Genomic DNA, 25,136 nt, shown 5'->3' with positions numbered 1-25,136 from the left:
TATTTATTCACACTTTCAGTTAATTATTCAGCAGTTATCTGGAATAAAAGACAGAAGTCATATGAACCTAATGGAAGCAGAAAATATTAAGGAGAGGTGGCAAGAATACACAAAAGAATCATACAAAAAAGATTTTATGACCCAGATAACCTTGATGGTGTGATCACTCACCTAGAGCTAGACATCCTAGAATGTGAACTCAAGTTGTCCTTAGGAAGCATCACTATGAACAAAGCTAGTGGAGGTGATGAAATTCCAATTGAACTATTTCAAATCCTAAAAGATGATGCTGTGAAAGTGCCGCACTCAATATGCTATAATATTTGGGAAACTCAGCAGTGGCCACAGGACTGGAAAAGGTCAGTTTTCATTCAAATCCCAAAAAAAGGCAGTGCCAGAGAACTCTCAAACTGCCGCACAATTGCACTCTTATCACATGCCAGCAAAGTAATACTCAAAATTAACCAAGCCAGGCTTCAACAGTACATGAACCATCAACTTCCAGATGTTCAAGCGGGATTTAGAAAAGGCAGAAAACCAGAGATCAAATTGCCAACATCTGTTGGATCATAGAAAAAGCAAGAGAGTTAGAAAAACATCAACTTCTGCTTTATTGAGTACGTCAAAGTCTTTGACTGTGTGGATCACAACAAACTGTGGAAAATTCTTAGAGCTGGGAATACCAGACCACCTTACCTGCCTCCTGAGAAATTTGTATGCAAGCCAAGTAGGAACAGTTAGAACTGAACAACAGACCAGTTCCAAATAGGGAAAGGAGTACGTCAAGGCTGTATATTGTCACCCTGCTTATTTAACTTAGATGCAGAGTACATCCTGCGAAATGCCGGGCTGGATGAAGCCCAAGCTGGAATCAAGATTTCTGGGAGAAATATCAATAACCTCATATATGCAGACAACACCACCCTTACAGCAGAATGTGAAGAAGAGCTAAAGAGCCTCTTGATGAAAGTGAAAGAGGAGAGTAAAACATTTGGCTTAAAACTCAACTTTCAGAAAACTAAGATCATGGCATCCAGTCCTGTCACTTCATGGCAAACAGATGGGGAAATAATGGAAACAGTGTCAGACTTTATTTTTTGGGGCTCCAAAATCACCACAAATGGTGACTGCAGCCATGAAATTAAAAGATGATTTCTCCTTGGAAGAAAAGCTATGACCAACCTAGACAGCATATTGAAAAGCAGAGACATTACTTTGCCAACAAAGGTCCATCTAGTCAAAACTACAGTTTTTCCCATAGTCATGTATGGATGTGAAAGTTGGAGTATAAAGAAAGCTGAGCACTGAAGAATTGATCCTTTTGAATGGTGGTGCTGGAGAAGACTCTTGAGAGTCCCTTGAACTTCAAGAATATCAAATCAGTCAATCCTAATGAAAATCAGTCCTGAATTGGGAGTACTGATGCTGAAACTGAAGCTCCAATACTTTGGCCACCTCATGCAAAGAACTGACCGATTAGAAAAGACCCTGATGCTGGGAAAGATTGAAGGTGGGAGGAGAAGGGGATGACAGAGAATGAGATGCTGGTTGTATGGCATCACCAACTCCATGAACATGAGTTTGAGTAGGCTCCAGGAGTTGGTGATGGGCTGGGAAGCCTGGCATGCTGCATTCCATGGGGTCACAAAGAGTAGGACACGACTGAGCAACTGAACTGAACTGAGGAAACTGACATGGTGCTAGAAGTTAAATAGAGTGAAGATCAGGCAAAAGAAACAGCTATCATATTTATTTTTTCCATTTATCTTAAAAAATTTCATGCTACAGAAAAGTTGTAGTAATATGATAAACATCCATATGATATTTGGCACTTGGTTAATTTCACTGTGTTGGCAGTATCTCTTCTTTTTCTTCTTCTTTCTTTCCTCTTCATCTTCCTGTTCTTCCTCTTTCCCTGCCTTTTTGTAGTGTTTCTCATCTTTCTTCCAGGATCTAATCAACATTTATTTATTATCTTTTGTCATCAAATGTATTCATCTAGAACGGTCCCCTGACCTTTTTTGTTTTCTTTTCATGATTTTGACATTTTGCAAGAATCTAAATTAATTTTCCTTTAGAATACTTCAGGTTCAAATTTGTCTAAGAGTTTCAGTATTAAAATCAAGTTGGTAAAGATACTATATAAATAATGGTATTTTTGTATATGTGTATGAGTGTTTTCCTTTTTCTATTTGCATTTCAGGTTCACCACATTTCTATGGGCCTATCTGCAAGTTCACTGATTCTTTTCCTTCTGCAAGGCCTTTTATGTGGGTTTTTGTGTTAAACTAGTCAGAAGTTTTTCTGGCTTTCAAGTTATATTATATCTCTGGCTATTGTCAGTGCCTAAGAAACTTCAGATACCCCTAGTTATACCTTGGGTTTACATGGAGGGCTAATTTCTCAGGGGTTTGCAGGTTCTAGTCCCTGTTGGCTTTGAGTCTCCCCACCTTGGCTTTTGGTCTTACATTTGCACTGCTTCCTAGGATAGTGTGTCTCTTGCAGCCCTCCAGTAGTACTCCGTAGTTGTCTTCCTTGATGCTTGTTAGTTTGTTGCTAGAGGAGGTAGGGGTTTCTCTGACGATTTGATAAAACCTTAGTCTTTTTCCAGATGTGAGCCTCCATCTCAGGGGTGTGGCCTTCCAGGTGTTATACTTCTCCAGATGGAATGTTGGCCCTTCACGAAGAAGTAGGGATTCTGCTTCTCTCAGAGAACAGCGAACAGTTGATTGATCGAATGATTCAAGTTCTCTTTTTCCTCCCAGATTCAGTGAGTTTCTATTGGAGCTCTCCAGTTGTTGTTGCTGTTCAGTCACTGAGTCGTGTCCGACTCTTTGGCACAGTTTTTATTATCCTTCCCCCTTCAGATTAAGGCTTCTGTTCTATACAGGGGATTGTAGAGATGGGCCTAGGAGAGTTTTGGCAGTGGTTTTTGTTCCTCTCCTGCAGTCAGCACCGTGAGCAAGCATTTTCAGTGAGCTCACTCATCTTCCACGTGAGCACCTAGTAGAACTCCTGTGGGAAACCTTGCAGACAGTGTGACATACCCTCCTATAGGCCCGGATGCTTTCTTCTCTTACACTAGCCCCTGGTGAACCTTTGACAACTCTCACTGGCTTTCATGGTGTTCCTGATATCTTTCTTTTCCAGGCAAGTAAATGCCCTTGTCCTGTTTCTCCTTGGAGGTGAGTGCATCACTACCTATTTTGAGTCAGTGGTTTACCTGTGACCTCAGTTCTCTGATGAGTTTAAGAGAACTTGTTTTAGTTTCTCCAGGTTTTCTCTTGTTATAAATGTGAAAACACACACCTCTTTCCTGCATGCTATATTGCCAAGCCAAAGTTAAAATGTTTAAGGCACCATTCTCCTGTAGCATAAAATGTGCTCATCATAACATCTGGAACATGGCAAGGGCTCATAAATATAAATTCACTCTTTTTTTTACTGAACTTGGAAGGATTTTGTCCATTTAAAGCTACTATTTCTAGGACTGAGGATATTTTAGGATTTTCCACAATCATATACTGACAAATAGCTTTCAACAAGATGTTAATTGATAACATCTGGCAGCAAGGAGTGGGGAGGGATGTAATATTTCATTATTAAATAATTTGGAAAAGTTGGTTAAGCACATTAAACAACAAAATGCATTTATTTAATGAAATAATTCTCAGAGCTATTATGCATTGTATCTCATGGATGTTGGTGTAGCATACACATAAATTGTGTGTATTTATCATAGAACATATAGTAGTTTCTAAAAATACCCAAATTAAAAAAAAACTGCCTGTAATCTATTATCAATTATATACATCTGTGAGATTGAAGGTATTAAATCTCTGAGACAAAATTTTGTTAATTGGCAGCAAGAGAATTGTATGAAAGTATCAGACATTAAATGTATTATTTAAAAATTATTTATTTATTTATTTATTTAAAAAGTACTGATGGTTTTGAGAAGCATCACCCACTAGGGAAGTCATATAGAAGACAGTTTTTCCTGAAATAAAAAAACAGTTTTTTTTAAAAATATGTATGTGTGTGTGTGTGTGTGTGTGTGTGTATATATATATATATATATATATAACTAAACAGTATGTGAACTGTGAACTTCCAGATGTTCAACTGGATTTAGAAAAGGCAAAGGAATCAGAGGTCAAATTGCCAACATCTGTTGGATCATTGAAAAAGCCAGAGAGTTCCTGAAAAATATCTACTTCTGCTTTATTGACTATGCCAACGTCTTTGACTGTGTGGATCACAACAAACTGTGGAAAATTCTTCAAGAGATGGGAATACCAGACTACCTTACCTACCTCCTGAGACATCTGTATGCAGGTCAAGAAGCAACAGTTAGAACTGAACATAGAACAACAGACTGGTTTCAAATCAGGAAAGGAGTACATCAAGGCTGTATATTGTCACCCTGATTATTTTACTTAGATGCAGAGTACATCCTATGAAATGCCAGGCTGGATGAAGCCCAAGCTGGAATCAAGATTGCTGGGAGAAATATCAATAACCTCATATATGCAGAAACCACCACCCTTATGGCAGAAAGTGAAGAAGAGCTAAAGAACCTTTTGATGAACATGAAAGAGGAGAGTGAAAAATTTGGCTTAAAACTCAACTTTCAGAAAACTAAGATCATGGCATCCAGTCCTGTCATTTCATGGCAAATAGATGGGGAAACAGTGGAAACAGTGAGAGACTTTATTTTCTGGGGCTCCAAAATCACTGCAGATGGTGACTGTAGCCATGAAATTAAAAGATGATTTCTCCTTGGAAGAAAAGCTATGGCCAACCTAGACAGCATATTGAAAAGCAGAGACATTACTTTGCCAAAAAAGGTCCATCTAGTCAAAACTATGGTTTTTCCAGTAGTCATGTATGGATGTGAGAATTGGACTAAAAAGAAAGCTGAGCACTGAAGAATTGATGCTTTTGAACTGTGGTGTTGGAGAAGACTCTTGAGAGTCCCTTGGACTGCAAGGAGATCCAACCAGTATATCCTAAATGAGATTAGTCCTAGTGTTCATTGGAAAGACTCATGCTGAAGCTGAAACTCCAACACTTTAGCCACCTGATGCAAAGAACTGACTTAATGGAAAATTCCCTGATACTGGGAAAGATTGAAGGTGGGAGGAAAAAGGGATGACTGAGGATGAGATGGTTGGATGGCATCACCAATTCAGTGAACATGAGTTTGAGTAAGTTCTGGGAGTTGGTGATGGACAGGGAAGCCTGGCGTGCTACAGTCCATGGGGCTGCAAAGAATCATACATTACTGAGCAACTGAACTGCACATAAAAGTTACTAATATATGCAGAAGAATCTAATAATTATACATGGACTGAAGACTTTATAATATATACACTTTAACTTCTCTTTGAATTATTTTTGCTTAATCATTTACTATTCGTGTTTGCTAGGAGATATTCTTGCTTTACCTTTGGCTCAAACTATTTTGACTGTAAATCAGTTTCATTCTATTTGCCCATTAGAACAAGATTGTCAATTCTACACCCATTTTCCCTTACAGAGTTGCATTTGAAGAGTGGGTGATATATTATGTTCCCTAAAACACAGCCTTATTTGGGCTCATTATTAAATTTAACAACTATTGAGCTTAAAAGTTAGAAGGTTTTAATGGGTACCCTTTGTCACTGTATGGATTAGATTCATGACATAGCTAATGTCTCTGGAGGATGTGTTGAACACAGTAAGTCAAATAGTTCAATCAGTCTGAACACTTTCCTGAATCAGAGTGTCTTTCTCTCTCCTGAGATTTTCTGTGTCAAATGCAAATAGAAAGAGAACATGAGTACCCCGTCTTCCCTAATCATAAGTGTTACCTCGTGTCTAATCTGGGTGAGAGTCTCCTGCAGTGTTGTAGTTCTCTCTGCATAAGACAACAAAGGCTGAAATTTCTAATGAAGAAGAGGAAACAAAAACATTTTTAATATTTGTCAATGTATGACAAAAACCACTACAATATTGTAAAGTAATTAGGCTTCAATTAAAATAAATAAATTAAATATATATATTTATATATATATTGCTGCAAAAATTTAATAGACTAGGGTTTTTGTGAGTTGAAACTCCTTTGTCAAACAAATTCAGTTTCAAACTGAATTGGAATTTAATGTTAATAACCATATTACTATTGAACATAAATGGCATTACTATTAAGAACACAATAAAATTCAGTACAGTTCTCATTAATAGTTTTCATTCCTAATCCTAGGTAAGAGTATGGGAATGTACATGCAAGTGTTTCTTATAATAGAAAAAATGGCTCAGGAAAGGAACACTGATTGGTGAACTCAATTTTGTAGCTCCTTAGTTCTATTAAACATCTTTTCAGGACAAGCATCCATTGATTTTGATATGGTCCTTGGATGAAATGGAGGTAGAGTTCCAAATTTGTTAGTGAATTTTCAGTAAAACAACTTTAAGAGATATAATCCTAATTTTTTCTTAGTTGTATAAACTTTGGAAAGATAAATGACATTACTATTCCCTAGTTTCCTCACCTGGTAAAGGGAATTGTGTGAATACTTGATGTAGAGAATTTTTGTTAACTGATTTATTTTGGAAGCCATGTATTTTGATCTGGACCAGTATTTTGTTTTTCAATTATTATTAACTATATTAATATTCCCAGTCATCCAATTTGCTTCCTTTGTATAGGCTTCGTTCTCCCTTATGAATCTATTCATTATTAATAAGTTATTATCTGGCCTTGGCAGGGTACAGTTTCTTCCTTTTTTTTTTCTCTCCCTTCCAGTTTTATTGAGATTTAAGTAGCATGCAGTACTAGATAAGTTTAAAGTGTGTAGCATAATGGTTTTAATTTTAATGTATCATGAAGTGATTATCACAAGTTTAAAGAACATCCATAATCCCACATGGACACAAATATAAAGAAAGAGAAAAAAAAATCTTTTGATGAGAACTCTTGGGATTTACTCTTGACATTCATATGTAACATACAGCAGTTCTAATTACATTCATCAAGTTGTACGTTACATCTCTAGTATTTATTCATCTTATAACTGAAAGGTTGTACGTTTTGACTGCTTGCACCCTATTCCCCTTCTCCTGACATCCCCAACCTCTGGTGACCGCAAACCTTATCTCTGTCCTATGAGTCTGTCTGTTGGCTTTTGAAGCATAATTGACCTACAGCATTATGTTAATTCTTGTTACACAGCATAATGATTTGATATTTGTATACATTTCAAACTGATCAGCAAAATAAGTTAAAATATATCACAATGCAAAGATATTAGATATTACATGGTTACTGACTATATTCCCCACACTGTACATTTCATGACTCATTTGTTTTGCAACTACAAGTCTGTACTTTTTAATCTCTCACACCAATTCTTTCCCTTTCATTCCTTCTCCCCTCTGTCAACCACCTGTTTGTTCTCTGTATTTAAAACTTTATTTCTGTTTACGTTTGCTCATTTCTTTTCTTTTAGATTCCACATAGAAGTGAAATCACACAGTATTTGTCTCTCACTGTCTAAGACTAAACCCTTTTTTCCTCTTGTCTTTGCAGGTTACATTTTTGTTGTTTAGCCAAATAAAATCATGTTTGTCATTTCCATCCCATCAGTTGGGGCAATCGTAGAGTTGTTACAGATAGCTTGGAGAGCACTCAGTATTTTGGGAAAATCCTTCCCAAGTCTCCAGTGATTGAACTTTGTTCTCTGAAGAATGTTCTAGAAGCCCTGGTTCTGCCCTCTATCCATTTCCCGAACCTTCATTTTCTCCCCAAACTATTGGTGACATCTGTGTATACTACCATAATAAAATAAACATTAACTCCAAAATGATAAAGAATGCAATGTAAATGGTCAATTTTATCCCTCATCTGATTCAGACTCAATGTATTTACATGATTGTATCATTTACCAAATTTTAGAGCAACGCTTACTGATTTGTCATAAGTTTCCATGTCACCTCGGTGGTAACTCACATGTACCGTCCACATAAACATACATTTATGGCATTTGTTCCAGCCCAGGCACTCTCAGATTTGAGGGTATTTGTTGGTTTGACTTGTTCCCATTGTGAAAGCAGAAGAGAAGGAATGAAGCAAGCACGGTCTGTTGACGGCTGGACACAGAATTGTATGGTGATGTTTTCCTTTCATTCTGTTAGTCAAAGCCAACTCACAGACTGTGTCTAGGTTTGAGAAATGAGGGAAAGAATTCATCTTAGGTGGGAAAAGCTGCAAAAGTTACACTGAAAAAGGCTGTAGATATAGAAAGTGTTACTAACCCTTTTGGCTTCCCAAGAGACTCAGTGGTAAAGAATTGACCTGCCAATGTAGGAGACATGGGTTCCATCCCTGGGTCAAAAGGATCCTATGGAGAAGGAAATGGCAATCCACTTCAGTACTCTTGCCTGGGAAACCCCATGGACAGAGGAGCCTGGTGGGCTACAGTCCACAGGGTCAGAAAAGGGACATGACTCAGTGACCAAACAGCAAAAACAACTGATCCTTCTGTGCCTCTTGTGGGGTGTCATTCAGTCTGAAGCCACAGAATAAGACCAAGTTGGGTTCAGAAGCAAAGGAAAGTTTATTCTTTGATCAGAGAATGAACTGGTGAGAGCTCCGCTCTAGAGCACAAGCTCTCTGGACAGGCTGTGAGTGGGGCTACCTTCTAGGGATCTCTCAGAGGATGAGGGGTGGGGTTCTCTTGGGGCTGGCACAGTTGCCCTGCTCCCAACCCATATAGAGCACTGTCTCGGCACACAGCCACTGCTGCCATCTTGGATAGAGTGTCACACACAGCATAGCATACAGTCCTGAGCACAGGTGCTGAAACAGCAGTTTAGCACCAGGAACTCTGAAAGGCTAGATGTGAGGCCTCTGCACAGCCTCCTGTGAGCAGCTGAAACTAGACTAGGCACAAAGGAAAATAAAAAGGTTACTCTTTATTACCAAGTTTCTATTTTTGTTTCCTAGGAATTGTTAATTGCCTTTGCTGGTGACAAAAGGGGTATAATTGTAGACTTTTAAAATTTCCTTATATGTAATCTACAATTGCAAATGATCTTGCAGTTGTAACTACAGATAATAAGCAAATACTATTTTGTTGATTCTTGAATAGTTATGTTTATGTGGGGCTAATCTCTTATCCTTATGGGTTGGGAGGAATCTGTAGTACCTATTTTGTGAATAAAGATAAGCAGACAATTAGATTTTATCATATCCTCATCTTCTCCTGCAGTACAATTACTAATTACCCCCAATTTCTCTTGTCAGAAAGTTGTGAGTCATCTTGAAAACCTCTTTCAAACACATCCTCTGTATCCAATCAAAATCCTAATTCCTATCAATTCTACACCAGTGTTTCTAACACTCTACTGCTACCCAGTTTTTCCCTATATTACTGTAAACTAAGAAGGCAATGGCACCCCACTCCAGTACTCTCGCCTGGAAAATCCCAAGGACGGAGGAGCCTGGTGGGCTGCAGTCCATGGGGTCCCTAGGAGTCGGACATGACTGAGTGACTTCACTTTCACTTTTCACTTTCATGCATTGGAGAAGGAAATGGCAACCCACTCCAGTGTTCTTGCCTGGAGAATCCCAGGGACAACGGAGCCTGGTGGGCTGCCGTCTATGGGGTCGCACAGAGTCCGACACAACTGAAGCGAATTAGCAGCAGCAGCAGCAAGTGTATGCTAGCTGGTCTTTGGTCATTCTCTTTTACCCCCATCCCAAATCACAGTAAGCCAGTGATTCAATATAAATCTTGTGGTTGTCCTCTGCTGAAATGCTCTTCAGTGAATTGTCATTAACTTTAGAATAAAAACCAGACACAACTCCTCACCAAACTTGATGGAATAATACATGATATAACTGCTCTGTAATTCTGAAACTATTTTTTTAGTTTTTTTTCCCCCATTTTCTAGAAGTTTCAATCATATTCACCATATTTCAGTTTCTGAAAGGAACCATTTTTTTCCTCAAGATGATTTTTGCATTTATTTATTGTTCCTTCTTCCCTTGCAATCCAGTTTAGATTCCATGTGTGTGTATTTTTTTTCATTCTCCAAAAGGTTTTTTTCTGTTATTACATTTATAATTTGTCTCTCTTTCCAATTCTTTTCAAATTCTTTGAGTGTCATGTTAGTCTCTGACTCTGCAGGGTTTAGGCACAATCCCTGGCATATATTAGATGCTAAATTAATTTGATTGTTATTGAATAGAGGTATTAAACAATTATCTCTTAAAACTAATTTTGTGTATATTTTCTAGTTGCCCAGGAAAGCAAGCAAGCAGGGTTTTGGGGTTTTTTTTTTTTTTTTTTGGTCATTGTCTAGTTTCTCTGCATTTCTTGGCAGGGCCTTCTATAAATGACAGATGTTTAAATTTTAGCCTTGAGGACCTAGAAAAATAGAATACTTTACTTTCTGAAATAATGTTGAAAGGATCTGTCTTTTTAATACACTCTTTAATACACTCTTTTATTTCAGAAGGCCTCTGGGCATGGGATATTATATTTCTTTATAGTTTCTTTATATTTCTACTTAGTGATCTTAATACTGTAAAATTTAATTTAATTTTACCTTCCATAAAACTCTAAGTTGATGTTATACAACAGAAATCTCTTCTGAGTGGTTAGGAATATTTTACCTGTTGCTTGTGATATTACTATAGAAAAAAGTAAGGAATGAGAGATCTGTTTCCAGATTTCACATCCTTCAAGAAATTTTAGGAAGCTTGTTATCTTCAACTGCTCTATCAGCAAGTGTTTTAAATTGGATTCTATATAACTGTAATTGGGGACATCTATAATCTAAAAGTGTTATAGATATTTTAAGCTTTCTTCTGTTATTCCCCTCATCCATCTCTCTCTCTCTCTCTTTTTTTTTTTTTCCCAAACAATAAAAAACAAGCAGCCCTCCTGCAGGCACCTCTGCATTAAATTATATCCTATCTTGTTTACTATTTATATCTTAAAATAGCAAATTTGAAATCATAAGCATCTTAATATAAAGGGACACAGTCAGCTGTGTTATAGAATTTCTTAAAAAATTTTGTTTTTTTTTTTAATGTCGGATGTTAGACTGAATGTCCCATAGCCAATTGAACTCAACTAGTCACAACTGAGATAGAGGAACAGAGATGGAAAGCAGGTCAGCTGCCCTAAGATACTGATTAAAATGAGTTAATAGTGTTTAACCAAAGTGAACCCGTATCTTTTAAAATGTCCAGAGAAATCAAATGAATATTGTAGTGTAGTCTGAAGTCAGGGAGCATGATACATCTAGCTTTGTTCTTTTTTTCAATGTTGCTTTGGTTATTCCAAATTTTTAGTGGTCAAAAATAAAGTTAAGCTTATTAGCAATATGCAGAGTGGTGGACAGCATGTAGAATCAGTAGATTTCTACACTTTAATAATTGATCAAACAGAGCAAACTTTATTATACAATTATGTGTAGAACAATGATCGTGTGTGCTGTCACTCAGTCCTGTCCAACTCTTGTGAACCCATAGACTGTATGTAGCCTGCCAGGTTCCTTTGTCAGGAGATTCTCCAGGCAAGTATGCTGGAGTGAGTTGTCATTTCCTCCTCCAGGGGATCTTCCCAACTCAGGAATTGAACCTGGGTCTCCTGCATTGCAGGCAGACTCTTTACCAACTGTGCTATCAGGGAAGCCCTAGAACAATGGTTGGTACACTTCAACAAAGAGCTAAAAGAATCTACATCAACCCTTCAATCACTCAGGATTAGTTTTCAAACTAGCTCTAATTTGGCACAACTTAATATTTCCACAGAATATATATATATATATATATATATATATATATACACAAACATCATTTGTGTGTGTGCTTAGTCTCTCAGTCGTGTCTGAATCTTTGTGACCCCATGCACTGTAGCCCGCCAGGTTCCTCTGTCCATGGGATGGATTCTCCAGGCAAGAATAGTGGAGTGGGTAGCCATTCCCTTCTCTAGGGGATCTTCCCAGCTCAGAGATTGAAACCAGGTCTCCTGAATTGCAGGTAGATTCTTCACTGACTGAGCCACCAGGGAAGCCCCATATATATGTGTGTATACACACACACACACACACACACACGGGTGTGTACCAACAATCTGTGTATTTTCATTTGTTTTAAGTAGATTTGCAGTTCTTCTAGACTATTTTTTTAAAAAATGACTCACTTTTGGTAAACACTTGACCTTTTGGTGGCCTGCTGAGGAAATGATGCACATAAATTTTCATTATTGTGATATAGTGGTACCTATTACCCTTTAATAGGTGAATTTTTCTTACCTTATAAATTGTGAGTAATCCAGAGTCTCTTTGTGTGCAAAAGTTAATAAACCTTTAAAAAGTATCAAGATTATACTAAATTACAAAAACATTTTATATGCCTTATAAAAAGTCTTAACTTTTTAGCTAAAAGCATTACACAGACCTTGGTCTAACTCACCATTGTACTTCTGCGGTTTCAGTCCTAGACTTTTTAGTCTATTATGTTGACCATGTGTTCATTCATTTGGCAGGCAATTAAATGTTGTTGATAACACCATGAACACACAACTCAAGATTCCAGCCTTTCTATGGCTTCAACCTAGCATCTGGGACACAGTAGTCAGACATGGAACAGAAAGAAGGATATTAAAGTGTAAAGGAGTCTGCTAGGCAAAGGGATTGACTAGTACTGTGTGAGATTCCTAGGATTTCTGTAAACTGCAATAATCAACCTGGAAGCTTTAAGTGGAAATTGGCCTATTTGGGGATTTTTTAGAATAATAAGAGTTGAAGAAAATGTGCGCAATAGAGAATTCTTAAAAAGCATGAGGTAGGAAAACATTTTCTTCCTGGAGGAGCTTAAGGAAGTTTAGTAAGCCTGGATCTCCATGAATGGTCTATTCCATCATCGGTGTCTTGGTAAACTCTTCATGAGCAGGGGTAGGGTGTATGGGTTATTTGAATTTTATGCAGATGTAAGTCTGTTGGGAATAAGAATCATGATTTTTATTGCATTACCAATTCTAGGTTACTTCCATACCACCCTGAATGCACCCTATCTTGTCTGATCTTGAAAGTAAAGCAAGGTTAGGCCTGGTTAGTACTTGGATGGGAGACCGCCTGGGAATACAGGGTGCTGTAGGCTTTTTGGGGCTTCCCTGATAGCAGATATCTCAGTTGGTAAAGAATTTGCCTGCAATACGGGAGACCCCAGTTTGACTCCTGGGTCAGGAAGATCCCCTGGAGAAGGGATAGCTATTCACTCCAGTATTCTTGGGCTTCTCTGGTGGCTCAGTTGGTAAAGAATCTGCCTGCAATGTGGGAGACCTGGGTTCGATTCCTGGGAAGATCCCCTGGAGAAGGGAAGGGCTACCTACTCCAATATTCTGTCCTGGAGAATTCCACGGACTGTTTAATCAGTGGAGTCACAAAGAGTTGAACACAACTGAGCAACTTTCAGTTTTCACTTAACACCAAATAAGTCAATCAATTTGGTGCTTCCTACAATGGCACCCCACTCCAGTACTCTTGCTTGGAAAATCCCATGGACGGAGGAGCCTGTTAGGCTGCAGTCCATGGGGTCGCTGGGAGTCGGACATGACTGAGCAACTTCACTTTCACTTTTCACTTTCATGAATTGGAGAAGGAAATGGCAACCCGCTCCAGTGTTCTTGCCTGGAGAATCCCAGGGACGGAGGAGCCTGGCGGGCTGCCATCTATGGGGTTGCACAGAGTTGGACACGACTGAAGTGACTTAGTATAGCATAGCATATGGTCATATAGGGCTTCCTGAAAATTAAACTGTTACGTTTACAATTCAATAGGGATATAAAAATTGTCATTTAGCATATAGTGTATTTTCTAGCGGAACCAAATTAACTGAATCATTTGTGATATTGAGCATTTCTAATTCAATTTACTTTGCTATATGCATGGTTGGAGCATGTTTGAAAAGTTGAAACACATTTGATGCTGCAAAACATATATAGCCCAATCAGGCCAAGGAAACAAAGAGGACCCCAGTCTTAAGTTTCTCTGGTTTGCTAGGGAATGGAGTTTAGAGAATATCTTGACAGGAATGAAAGTGAATTTTGAAAGTTCCATGGTCAGCAGAAACCAGTATATATTTTCATTATTTGTATTTAAATGTGCCAGTGTTGTTATTTTTTTTGAATTCTGAAATTTGGGATTTATTTGAATAGATAAATAGAATGACATCTGATCTACTCATCAGCTGCAAGCCAGTCACCTTTAATCTCATTCCTGTGTTCTTTGTACTACAGCACACTGACTACAATACTCAAATTTTGATTTTTTTAACCATCATTAAGAATTTTGAATGAATTTGACTAATACCTATTCATACCTATCATTGTATCTTAAAATATGATTTTGGGAATTCAGTGGCTGTTTTTTAACATTGCCAAAATCTTATTAAAGCTAAATAAAATGCATCATTAGAAACTTTAATTTAAATCTTCAGCAGCAGCAGCATTCTATATATAATTTTTTGAAAATGCTAGTATATACTATCACTGTTCTATATCCACCAGAGTGTTTAATATTTTGATTGCAGTCACTCAATGAAAAAAATATATTTTTTAAAGAGTAAAGAAAAATGTTTTGGCTAACTGATTTCTTCCTAGTAAAATTTGTTTTGTCAAGTAGAAATACTTTAAAAGATTTTTTTTTTAAGAAAAATGTGACTCTCTGTATGTGATTACATCAAAGACTACTATCCTGAGAACAAAACTAAAATTTATGAGAATTCAAGTTATGAAATCCTAACAATTTCCCATTACGAGTGACTTTCACTGAGAAACATAGCTTAAAAAGCATTTCTTTGTACAAAAAATTTTATATAGCAAAATATAGAAGCAATGTTTAGATATGAAGGCGCTAATAGGATTTTAGTGTATTTTAACTATAGGTGGCATTTCTTCTAAATGTGCATAATAAATATAGAGAATCATTGCTTTTTCATCATTAACTGTTTCACTGAGCTTTCACATTAGCCTCAAAATAAATTATGTTGAATAAATTAATTTTGTAAAGCTAGATGAACAGGAAGAGATTCATTCAGCTTTTATGTGAAATAAATAAAATCTCATAATTTATCTAAATGTAGTATTTTTATTATCAGAAATTCATATAGAATTTAATGTGTGAATTATTTTGTGTCTGTGCAGCAAGATTATATTATGTGTTTTTTCCTCATTTCTAGTTGACCATGGAATGCTTTATTTGCAGAGCATTTTATAATCTTGGTGTGAAATTCTCTTTGAGAAATATTGACAACTTATTAATTGAAAGTAAAGTAAAAGGGATTCTTCAATTAGTTATGAGATGAATAAGTATCACTTTTCTTTCTGACTCAAACTCATCACCTACTGCATTTCTTGCTTAGAGGAAAATAAACAATTTTTTAAAAATGTAAATTTTTAAAGGTATTTTATGTGATCTTCATCCAAATCTTCCATCCAGGATTAGTACCCAAATATTTATTCAGATAACTGCTGAAACTTTCCTTTTTTGTTTTTTTCCTAAAAAAATACATGCTTTGTTCAGTGTTGTTCACTGGACTTTCAAAATTAGCATCTTGTTTGTTAAATGGACAAGAAAAAAACAATAGCTTAAGACAAAAAGACGCTTACTCCTTGGAAGGAAAGTTATGAGCAACCTAGATAGCATATTGAAAAGCAGAGACATTACTTTGCTAACAAAGGTCCATCTAGTCAAGGCTATTGTTTTTCCAATGGTCATGTATGGATGTGAGATTTGGACTGTGAAGAAAGCTGAGCACTGAAGAATTGATGCTTTTGAACTGTGGTGTTGGAGAAGACTCTTGAGAGTCCCTTGGACTGCAAGGAGATCCAACCAGTCCATTCTGAAGGAGATCAGCCCTGGGATTTCTTTGGAAGGAATGATGCTAAAGCTGAAACTCCAGTACTTTGACCACCTCATGCGAAGATTTGAGTCATTGGAAAAGACTCTGATGCTGGGAGGGATTGGGGGCAGGAGGAGAAGGGGACGACAGAGGATGAGATGGCTGGATGGCATCACTGACTCGATGGACGTGAGTCTGAGTGAACTCCGGGAGTTGGTGATGGACAGGGAGGCCTGGCGTGCTGTGATTCATGCGGTTGCAAAGAGTCGGACACGATTGAGCGACTGAACTAAACTGAACTGAAGACAAAGAAATAGAAAGAAAATTTTTATTTTTTTCCCTATCACCTAAAGGAAAAACACCATGAATGAACTATTCTCACCTCCATTCACCACCAGAGAACTGACCCTACTTGGTCTCCACCAGATGTTGTTTGCCTATTAGGGTTAGAAATATCTCTTAGGCAGGATGTTCTGCTATGTGAGCAATGTGAGAAGAAAGTGTTTTCTCTTAAAGCACCAAGATCCACGCAAGGAAAAATCAGCCCCTTTATTTTTTCCCCAGCTTTGAGGGATAGTTGACAGTGAAAAATTGTGTATATTTAAGGTTTATAAACTGGTGACCTGATACCTATATATTCACCATAACCAAGCCAGTATACATGTCCATTACCTCTTTCCTCACCTCTCCCCCTCCTCCTTTTATTCACCCCAGTGGGAATAAATCTACCCCAAATCTACCCTTTTAGCAGATTTCAAGTATACAATACAATGTTGTTAACTACAGTCACATTTCAGTTCACCAGTTTTCCACAACTTACTCATTTTGCATAAATGAAACTTTCTACCCTTTGACAGGTGTCTCCCCATTTCCACCTCCCTCAAGTCTTGATAACCACCTTTTTACTGTTTCTATGAGTTTAACTGTGTTAAGGTCCACATATAATTAAGGTCATACAGTATTTGTTTTTCTGCATCTGGCTTATTTCACTGAGCATAGCAGAATCCAGGTTAATCCATGAGATCTCAAATGACAAGATTCTTTTTTTTTTTTAAGATTGAATAATATTCCATTGCATGTATATAGTACATTTTGTTTACCCACTCATCCATTAATGGATCTTTAGGCTGTTTCCATATCTTGGCTATTGTGAATAATGCTGAAATGAACCTTGGAGTGCAGATATCTTTTTGTTTCCTTTGACTACATACTCAAAAATAGAATTGTTAGATGATGTAGTGCTTCCATTTTCAATTTATTTTGGAGCACTCATGTTACTTTCAGTTTATACTCTCATCAACAGTGTACAGGTTTCTTTTTTTTTTTCCCAACCCTTACCAAACATGTTTTCTCTTGTCTTTTTTGATGATTATCATTCTAACAGGTGTGACACGATATCTCATTGTGATTTTAATTTGCATTTTACTGCTTAGTGAAACTGTATACTTCTTCATTTACCTGTTGGCTATTTGTGTATGTTCTTTTAAGAACTGTCTATTCAGGTCCTTTTTCCATTTTAAAATCAGATTTTTCTTTTCTATTGGGTTGTATGACCCCCTTATATATTTTAGATCTTGATACTTCATCAGGTATGTAGTTTGAAATTATTCTCTTCTGTTCCATAAGTTGCCTTTTCACTTTGTTTGTTTTTCCCTTTGCTGTGCAGAAACTTGTTAGCTTGATGCAATTGGATTTGTCTACTTTTGCTTTGTTGCCTGTGTTTTTGGTGTCATATCTAAAAAATCATTTTTCAGACCAATATCATTAAGCCCTAGCCCTGTGTTTTCGTATGGTTGTTTTATGGTTTCAGATTTTAAATTTAAATATGCTTTTGAACTGTGGTGTTGGGGAAGACTCTTGAGAGTCCCTTGAACTGCAAGGAGATCCAACCAGTCCATCCTAAAGGAGATCAGTCCTGGGTGTTCATTGGAAAGACTGATGAAACATCAATACTTTGGCCACCTGATGCGAAGAGCTGACTCATTTGAAAAAGACCCTGATGCTGGGAAAGGCTGAGGGCAGGAGGAGAAGGGGATGACAGAGGATGACATGGTTAGATGGCATCATTGACTCGATGGACATGGGTTTGAGCAGACTCTGGGAGTTGGTGATGGACAAGGAGGCCTGGCGTGCTGCATTTCATGGGGCCGCAAAGAGTCGGACACAACTGAGTGACTGAACTGAACTGAACTGAACCCATTTTGAATTGATTTTCTATTTGATGTGAGATTAGGGTTCAATTTCATTCCTCTGCATTCTTCTTTCATTCAGTTTTTCCAACACCATTTATTGAAGAGACTGCCCATTCTCCACTCTTGGCACCTTTGTCAAGGATTTGAAAGTGAAAGTGAAAGTCGCTCAGTCGTGTCCGACTCTTTGCGACCCCATAGACTATACAGTCGGAGAAGGCAAAGGCAACCCACTCCAGTACTCTTGCCTGGAAAATCCCATGGACAGAGGAGCCTGGTGGGCTGCCATCTATGGGGTCGCAGGGAGTCAGATACGACTGAAGTGACTTAGCAGCAGCAGCAGACTATACAAGTCCATGGAACTCTCTAGGCCAGAATACTGGAGTGGGTAGCCTTTCCCTTCTCCAGGGGATCTTCCCAACCCAGGGATCAAACTCAGGTCTCCCACATTGCAGGTGGATTGTTTACGAGCTGAGCCACAAGGGAAGCCCTTGTGTCAAGGATTAGTTAACTGTAAATGCATAGATTTATTTCAGTCTGTCTATGCTTTTCCTTTGGTCCATATGTCTGGTTCTATGCCAAGATCATGTTTTTTTGATTACTATACCTTTGTAGTGGGTTTTGAAATAGAGAGTATGATATCTTTAGGTTTGTTCTTCTTGCTCAGGATTGATTGGCTATTGGCTATTTAAAAGCTTTTGTAGTTCCGTATGAATTTTAGTGTTTTTCATTTCTCTATTTCTTTAAAGAATGGAATTAAGCTTTTAATGGGGATTGCATTTAATCTATAGATTATTTTGGGTAGTATAGATGGTTTGCATGCATGCATTCTAAGTCACTTCAGTTATGTATGACTCTCTGCGACCCCATGGATCATAGCCCAGCAAGAGCCTCTGTTCATGGATTCTCTAGGCAAGAATACTGGAGTGGGTTGCCATGTCCTCCTGCAGGGGATCTTCCCAACCCAGGGATCGAACCTCCAACTCATATCTCTTGCACTGACAGGTGGGATCTTTACCACTAGCACCACCTAGGAAGCCCCAGCTTTAACAATATTAATTCTTCCAATCCATAAACGCAGGATGTCTTTCATTTGTGTCTTCTTAAATTCCTTCATCAATGACTCCTTTCCCATGGGCCCCATGATGTTACTATTGTGACGTACTCCAAAAAAGAAAATTCTCATGGCATGAGAATAAAGTGCCAGTTTTTTGCTAAACTTTGTGAGGATGTCATTTTTGTCCCTAGCCTTATTAGTTCTTCTACTTCCTGTGGGTAAATTGAAAGGCTAAGACTTGAAATCTACTGTGATTTTAGAAGAAAAGAAGTCAGAATATGACTGAGATTTCAGCTCTCTACTTTAGAGCAAATCATTATTAGATGATTATACAACAATGGGCTTCCCTAATGGCTCAGACAATAAAGAATCTGCCTGAAATGCAGGAGACCTGGGTTCAGTCCTTGGGTCAGGACAATGCCTTAGAGAAGAGAATGGCGACCCATTCCAGTAGTTTTCCTCGGAGAATTCCATAGACAGAGGAGCCTGGTGGGTTACAGACCATGGGGTCACAAAGAGTTGGACACAACTGAAAGACTAACACTTCATACAAAATTAGGTGTCTCGTCTATAATTTCAATTATCTGTATTAAACATGTTTACTGACTCCTCTAAATCTATAAAGTAGGCCATTGTCTCAGTTAGATGACCCTGTGTAAATTTCATATTAAAATTTGTCATTTTGAAATTATTATGACAAGTATCTATTGATTTTGATATACCATAATGCCCTTCATATTTAAATATGCTGATAATAGCTTTAAAATGTCTATTTCCATGCAGTGTAAATATTGTCAGATTTATGTTGATAATGTCATTGCCTTGTTTCTTTTTTCTCGTGCTATAAATCCAGATGTAACAACATCTGGTGGTGTTTTACAAATATACTAAGTGCAATTTTATTTTAAGAATGATTCATTTATTTACTCATTCATTCAACTAATACTGTATTGTTTATTTACTTCTTGTCACATATTAAGATAATGAAGTGTACCTTTATTATTCTTATTGTTTATAATTTTTGTTACCATTCATGCACTGGTTACAAAACAAAGGAAGAAAAATAATATGAATTTTCTATACGGTATAGATATTCTGCAATATCAATCCATATATTTGAATGGAGATGTATGTGTACAACTTTCAGTGTCCTATATCTCTTAACACCCTTTGAACATCTTGATATTTCTTCACAGTATTCACTCTTATTTCCTCATTTAGAAGCAAACAGCTATTTTTATCATGACTCCTGCATCCTAATACGCAGGAATGTAACTTCATTGCTCTCAGTCACATGTACCTGCTTGAGACGGACACTGATATTTGTGGAGATGGCAGTGTGCATGAAAGCCATTGCAAGGCAGGTCGCAGCACATGTGCAGGTCTGGATGGGCTGGTAGCACCTCTTGACTGAATCAAAGGGGGCTGAGTTTTCAGTATTACCAGAAGTGTCAGTAGTCATCCTAGAGTAATTTTGAATTGTAATTCTTAAAGTAATTTCTGGAAGCTCAGCTTGCTGCTGCTGCTAAGTTGCTCTGTGAGACCCCATTGATGGCAGCCCACCAGGCTCCTCTGTTCCTGGGATTCTCCAGGCAAGAATACTGGAGTGGGTTGCCATTTCCTTCTCTAATGCATGCATGTATGCTAAGTCGCTTCAGTCGTATCTGACTCTGTGCGACCCCATGGACAGCAGCCCACCAGGCTCCTCTGTCCACAGAATTCTCCAGGCAAGAATACTGGAATGGGTTGCCATTTCCTTCTCCAAAGCTCAGCTTGAGTTGGTCAAATTTTTATCTTCTTACTAATACAAAAAAAAAAAAAAATTCTGTTTAACCCAACATGAATGCATATTTTTCCTTCAGTTAAGAACTCTGTCAAGAGATAAAGTGACTCAACTAGTTGTTCTAAGAAAGGGCAGTGGACTTGTGCTAAAACTAATCAGTGTATTTCTTGCCCTTGGCATCAGTGGACATAATAAGATTTCACCTCATTAGGGGCAATGAATTCAATTCTAAGAATTTTGTTTGAATAACCAAGACATGAGATTTTCATTGCCTGTGGTTAGCCTGTACAAGTTGGGACTAAACCTGGATTATGTCATCCTGGAGGTCATCTCTGCTTAAGAATGAGATAAGACAGGGTGGGGGATAAAATAATACCCTAATAAAATCATTTGACCCCAGGATCCAACTTTATCTCAAATCAGACACACTCCTGGAATTTTCACTTATGAAAATAAATACAATTCTTACTTTGTTTAATTAATTTTGCTCTGGGGTTCTACCATTTTAAAAAATGTTTGACAATATCATATATATGAACTAGTGGTATAAAAATGAACATAGTGTTCTTGCTTTGGAAAAGTAAGAAAGGCAGATTTTTAAACAAAGAAAAATGTAATGCCTGCTAGAATAAAGGTTTTTCAAAAGTCTGTGGGGCAAAATACAGCTTTTGTGGAAACCTACAGCAACTGGAAAGGTTAATTATCAAAGAGAATAATTAATTTTTCTCAAAAGAATTATCAGAAATTAATAGAATAAGTAAGTTGACAGGACCAGAAAAAATGTCCTGCAAAGCCTCAAAGTAGACTACAAAATCTGGAGAAATAGAAGAAAACGTAACAAACAAAAAGCTCAGTGATATAATCCAAATCTTCCTCTTAAGCCCTCCTTACTCCCTCTGCTACATTATTACTTTAATGGAGTAATGCACTTTGCAGCGCCTACTCAAAATTTCCCTGAAGTCCATTCAGCATTCTCATTGGTTGCTCATGTTTCATAATGAGGCTCAAGAGCTCAGAGTCACAATGCACAGAAGTAAATGCTTGGTCTTTTATGAAAAAGGCAATCAAGTAAATCTTGTACATCTTTTCTTGAAATCTAAACAATCATAGTTCTTTATTAAGGTGAAACAAAATGTCAACTCTACCTTCAAGACCCAGTTTTCTTCTTAAAAGGTACAACGTATAATTAATCACCTTGATCATCATGAAATGATAGTGTTACCACTAGCTTAAACATCTGACTCTGCAGACGAAGTTTTTCCTTTATTAAAAGATTAAAGTAGCCTCTTGAAATAATTTTATAAGAATAGAAAATCTATTAAGTTGAAGTATGTGGTCCTCAAACTGTCTTGGTAATAAGCAATATTCAAGGCATTCTTTTAAGAAACAATCCTCTCAGGATAAATAGAGACTTCTTTAAAAAAAAACGGTGACAATGATAGTTGCTATCAGAGTACATTTCTCCTAGTATTAAAAGATAATGAAAGTAGACAGTGGTGGGTAGAATGATATTCATCTGTGCCCTTAAAAAAGGATGTGTGATTTTTTTTTATTGAAGAACAAAGTATACAGAAGAAACTATTGAATTCCACTTTTATAATATGAAATGAACTTGAATATGAGTTTAAATGAAAATGCTGAAAAATGAATAAGCTATATTGTTGATAACATTGAGACAACAGAGAACAAAAGACAGAAAGCTAGAGTGAGAAAAAAAAATAGATGAATAAAAGAACTTATTTCCTAAGAACCTTAGCCAAGACATAGATCAGTTGAAATACTGAAGTGTCTAATATGAATAAATAGGACACTAACATGATGAAGTGATTCATAGAGGTAACAGTTGGCAACAGTTTTCATTAGGATATGAATTTTACTGAGAAAATGTGAGTTCAGAGAGGATCAGATTACTTTTCAAATAGCTTCAAATCAACTAATAACTCAGTAAAAGAAGTAGGAAAAGATAAAAACTTATATTTATAAGGGCTTTTTATTCTGAGGGATTCAAAATGCTTTATATATTGCTGCTCCTCTCGTTAGGTTTTAAGGTGCTTACTTTTAGAAGTATATTAGTATTTCCCAAGTATTTGAGAGCATGTCACTTATTCGTACCCTGTACACTGAGCAACGGAGATTGTCCAAAGTGAGTAACTGACACAATTGACACAGTAATCAGGGAGACAAGTGACACTTGTAAACATTAGAATTACTGAGAGCTTATCTGTCTAATACAACAGATAATTCTTGTTGCTCACCTACAGCATTCTAAGATAGTTTCATATTTTAACTCTTGAGTCCTCATGATAATATTATGAGATGGTTATTATTGTCACTGTTATTTTACAGATGAGAAAAGTGACGTGCACATAGAAAGTCTAGCAACTTTCCCAAGTCATAGTACCTGAGAAAGGCAGAATCTGAACTGAATGTCCAGATTTCATGTCCATAATGATGATGACTCTCTGCCTCTTTATGTGTTCTAGACTTGGTCAAACAAGGGCATTCAAGACAAGGACAGAAAAATGTGGATTCTCTGGCTCTTATCTCTTTTATTTATTTATTTTTGAATATATTGTTTAAATGGAGAAAGAACGCTTTACAACCTTGCGTTGGTCTCTCCCATATAACAACACAGATCAGCCATAGTTCTACATATATCATGTTCCTCTTGGGCCTCCTTCCTCTCATCTCTTTAGAAACTGGAAAGGAAAATGTCTTCCATGACATCTTAAGAGTTCAGTGCAAAAGACATGCCCACTCCTAGATCAATCACTAGTAAATGTAAAGAGAATGATTAGGGATGACTTTACTCAACCCTTATTTATCCATGAATCATTTACTGGGTCTTGGCACCACATCAGAGTATTAGACAAAATCCTATGTATTTTACCGGATTTCTTTTCTTTCTCTTGGTCAGTATTCTGTTCCTTTCTTGTCATTTCTTCACTTCAAGGTTATCAGCAAACATGGAGTCTGGCTTCCAGAGCAGCTGCTGAGGAGCCCCAGACAAAATGCAAAAGCATGGAGGTTATAACCCTTCATTAGATAAACTTCAGTCAGTTAGAAATGAGGGAAGCTAATGAGAGATCAGGAGATTAGGAGAGATCAGGCAGTCAAACCCCACTCCTCCTCTCTTCATTGAACTGCTTGGAGATTTCCCTTTGCCAAGGAATGAAATGCAATCAAAGCACTTGCTGAACAACCACCTTATGGTTCCTTCGTAGCTTCCTGAGACACAGCCATCACCACTGGCACAATATTAAATAGCTTTTGATCTTTTGATCTTTTACTTGTCTCACTTCCTGTCTTGTCCTCATGCTTACATCCCTAATGAGCATCTCTCCAGTCATCACAGTTTAATCTTTATCTCAGGCTCTGCCTCTAGTGCCTAGTGCCTGGTGTGTTGCAGTCCATGGAGTTGCAAGGAATCGGACATGACAGCAACTGAATGATGACTACCAAGGAAAGAGAGGGGTTTGTTCAATAGGCAGACAGAAGGCTACTCCATTGCTTTAAGTTAGTAACTGACAGAGCCACTTCAAGCTTTGGTTTGTCAAGCTCTGTATTCTGTATTCCTAAATACTTAACACAATTGTATTAACATAAGTACATATGTAGGCATTGAAGTTGTTACAGAAATTCCAGGTATAATTGCAGGACCAGATATTAGGTTTTCTCTGGCTCCATTTTATGTTCAGAAAGGGAAAAAATATATATATTCTAGGAACCAGTAACCTTTCCCCATGAGACCTTACCTGCCAATCCTGGTAATTATCCCCAGCCTGAGAGTTTGATGGACACTTGTCTTTCCCTTCTTAGTAGCTATAATTAATGTTCTGTGCTGCACAGCAATCTCCTGGGATGAAAATCGTCTCAATGGTGATGCTTTATCTCTCCAGTTCACCAGGTGTGCTCTCACAGAGAGTGCAAAATTGAATTATATAAAAAGCCTGCACCTTAATTTATAGTCTGAAATAATATTATCAACCAGTCTATTCATATGCAATAACAATTAGAAATAATAACAGTGACAGAACGATAGCTCTAATCTACTTGATTTTGGACCTGTGATTGTATGTCATTATTTCTATCAGTCACCAGTTAATAGTCTCAGAACGATCATTAATTACATTATTTTGTACTGTCCCTGTGATGGTCAAACTGTAAAGGCATGGGATAATCAAGTGACTCTGGGTGGGGTTCTCA

At 37.3% G+C, this 25,136-nt stretch overlaps 1 long non-coding RNA gene and 1 pseudogene across 1 annotated transcript in view; both read left to right on the top strand.

The window, feature by feature from the left end:
- LOC123333728 overlaps window positions 1–25,136 on the top strand; it is a 312,273-nt gene that overhangs the window by 274,969 nt on the left and 12,168 nt on the right. The gene's annotated exons all lie outside the window — the stretch shown is intronic.
- LOC112585290 lies at window positions 13,041–13,159 on the top strand (annotated as a pseudogene).

Source organism: Bubalus bubalis, chromosome 5 (genome assembly GCF_019923935.1).
Source record: "Bubalus bubalis isolate 160015118507 breed Murrah chromosome 5, NDDB_SH_1, whole genome shotgun sequence".
In the NCBI taxonomy this organism is placed as follows: domain Eukaryota; kingdom Metazoa; phylum Chordata; class Mammalia; order Artiodactyla; family Bovidae; genus Bubalus; species Bubalus bubalis.
This window is presented reverse-complemented; position numbering and strand designations above follow the sequence as displayed.